The 3,191-nt window shown below is 44.2% G+C and overlaps 1 protein-coding gene across 4 annotated transcripts in view; it reads right to left on the reverse strand.

The window, feature by feature from the left end:
- TMEM39A (transmembrane protein 39A) overlaps positions 1-3,191 on the reverse strand; it is a 29,695-nt gene that overhangs the window by 23,110 nt on the left and 3,394 nt on the right. Inside the window, exon 1 of one of the 4 annotated variants that reach the window (XM_072398395.1) lies at positions 175-387. The exons of the other annotated variants lie outside the window; for them this stretch is intronic. The gene's annotated coding sequence lies outside the window, so the exon portion shown is untranslated. Of the gene's footprint in view, positions 1-174; positions 388-3,191 lie in introns of those variants that run through there. 4 annotated transcript variants of the gene reach the window in all.

Below are 3,191 nucleotides of genomic sequence, written 5' to 3' on the forward strand. Positions count from 1 at the left end.
AGAAAAGAGAGCGCAAGGAGCAAAGTGAGAAGAAAGGGAAGAAGGGAGTGGAGAGAAAAAAGAAGAGCAAAGAAGAGAGCATGCGCATGAAAGAAGGAAAGAAATGAAAAAAAAAATAAAAGAGTTAAAGGAGAGAAATAAAAAGACAGTAGAAAAGACTTTGAATGTTTTTACTTTTGTCAGCCACTTTCACATAAACTGCCCCATCTATCTGCAGCTTTTTCCGGAGCAGAGATAATATTTGAGTGAAGAATCTGCAGGAAAGAAAATTCAGCGATCTGAGCATCTCCAGACTACACAACCAGCGTCTACTGCTCACATGCAGCTACAACTAAAAGCTTTGAAAACCTACAATTCACTTAGAAGCAAACATGATTTTTTTTGTCCGGGAAGTGACGGTTTTCTCATGCAGGCCAATAACTGACTGACCCGAACTGTGCGTCTTTGCAGTCAGTTTGTGGTTTCTCTGTGCCCTGATGCAGTGAAGGAGTCAGTGAGCCTAAAATACTGCGATTATCTTTCTTCTCTGAGCACAGACTTCCTGTGTGTAACCCCAGCAGAGGATGCTGCAAGAGCCAGAAATGACCAGGACTCCAAGCAGAACTCACTCCAACACATGAAATGTCAGGGAAAATAAAAACAAAAACTTTACCAAGTGTTTGCTGCTACCTAAAGCGTCATTCGAAGGATTTCCCAAAATGGTTACTACTGAAAAGGGGATTTTTATTGGTAAAGAGGAACTAAACTTCAAAAGTTCAAAAGTTTAGAAACTCTGATATCTCTTCTGTTAATAAAATTATCTGCTTGTTCCCAATTTTTAATGTACACCAATCCAGATTTCTCTCCGGCCCCCTTTAGGAGGGCGCACAGCCCAGCACAATTCAGTAACCACCCCACTGATTACTGAAAAGTTGGGTGACAATACAGGGGCCACCACCCGCCTACAGCTTCTTTTCACCCAGCTTAAAAAAATTTGGGGGAAAATACTGCTCTCCTTACTCTACTGGCCTCACCAGGTCTTCGGCCAGCTAGATTGACCAGGCTATAATAACCAAATTCAATCCCCCTGGGTATGCCAGAGATTTTACATTGAGCTCCCAGAGATAGAAAAGGAGAGCGTCAGCCATCAGGAATGCACGGGATGAGCAATGTTCTTCCAGCTTCTTTTAGCCGGGCGCACCGCCCGCTGGGTAGTTACTGAGGAAGTGGATCATGCAAGACCAGGGACTTATAAAAACAGTGCACTGATTAAATGCCTTATATGTTCTTTGGAGTTAAGGCTATTGTATTGCCAAGCCATACTTTTTGCCTCCACAAAACTTTTTATACATTTACTTTGAATGACCCAGGTTTGTCATATGTTTACCAATGTTCTATATCCTAAACATTTTCATCATTTAGCATGGACGTGCCTATTATAAATAATCTCATATCAATAGAAGAATATCCCTTTAATTACTGGGAGGTGGTGACACGCTTTCATCCAGCGGAACGGAGCTAACAAGAAACTCCCAAAACAAACAGACAAAAGGATCGAAAAGGTGTCCGCAGTACACCAGGCGCAGGGTTTTAACCGCCCACGGAAAGACGATATGGCGGCACACACTTGGCAATCAGTTTGCGTTACGTGGAAACCGTTCGGTTGTGTTACACAATTGCTGGTGCAGTGTTCAATCCCAGTGCCAAATTATACAACAATTTCAGGACGTTTATTTAACTGGGCAACAAATTTCTTGGAAAGGTGATGGTGGGGGGGTGGGTAAATTGGATTTTGTGAGGATAAAAAAAATATTACTATTACAGTGTTCAACCCAGAATTATTTTAAAGCTGGGCAATGAGAAAATTGTCGGTGGGTGTCAGCTAGGCAGGCGAGGAAAGGTCCCGGGGGGGGTGGTCGGAAGACCGGCGAGGAAACGGCCCGGGGGGGAGGGGGGTGGAAGGGAAACGACCCGGGGGGGCGGAAGACAGGTGAGGAAACGACCCGGGGGGCGGAAGACAGGTGAGGAAACGACCCGGGGGGCGGAAGACAGGTGAGGAAACGACCCGGGGGGCGGAAGACAGGCCAGGAAACAGCCCGGGGGGTGGAAGACAGGCGAGGAAACAGCCGGGGGGGCGGAAGACAGGCGAGGAATTGGTGTATGAATGGCAGAAGTCGGGGAATGTCAGGTTCATTGCTTTATTATTAGACCCCTAAATGGTTTTTCATGGATGTTGATGAAATTGTGCCAACACCACCATAATGGAAACCTCTGAAAGACCAATTCAGCGCAGAATAATATTATTATTGTTCATGGAGTAAATGAATAGTCTCCTGAGAACATCCAAATATTAAGCTGGTGGAAGTGGCACTGAGGTTACAAGGACAGTTGGGTCCTGGAGCCGTTTTAAAGGAGTCAGCCAACGCAGCATTCAGGAAAAACTCCAACTGTGCAGAAAGAAGACCAAAAGGTGATGGGTGCTGAAACCTGGGAACACCAAATGTACATTTATGGATTTAGAGAACAAAATGGTTGGTTGCACCAGACGCTAAGCAAGGAGGCCGGCAAGATTTTTTTATCTGCCTAGTCTTGCTTCAACTTTTACGTCAGGACTAGAGGACATCAAAAGATATAGAAAGTCACTGAAACAAGCTGCACCAACAACTAAAACCCTAATTGTGTGCTGGGTATAAGACATTGTCTAGCAAGTCCATCCTTGCTTGCTCACCTTCCAACCAGCTTTTCTTTATACAAATGACTATAAAAGGATGAAAGAAATACACCTGACAGCATGAGCCCTTCAAAGTTTGCATCAAATGTATCTGAATAAGGAATCCACACCCTTTATACATCAATTAACTAAAAGTGTCCATAGAATGAGGAATTAGCTGTTGACTTGAATGGTGTGATTAGAGACTGGTGACATCACTGATAATGCAGCCTATCCATTCAGTAGAGACCAATGACATCACTGAGAATGCAGCCTATCCATTCATTAGAAACTGGTGACATCACAGAGAATGCAGCCTATCCATTCATTAGAGACTGGTGACATCACAGAGACTGCAGCCTATCCATTCACTAGAGACCAATGACATCACTGAGAATGTAGCCAAGCCAATCACTAGAGACCAGTGACATCACTGAGAATGCAGCCTATCTATTCACTAGAGACCAATGACATCACTGAGAATGCAGCCTATCCAATCACT

The sequence above is a fragment of the Pyxicephalus adspersus genome, chromosome 1 (genome assembly GCF_032062135.1).
Source record: "Pyxicephalus adspersus chromosome 1, UCB_Pads_2.0, whole genome shotgun sequence".
NCBI lineage: Eukaryota > Metazoa > Chordata > Amphibia > Anura > Pyxicephalidae > Pyxicephalus > Pyxicephalus adspersus.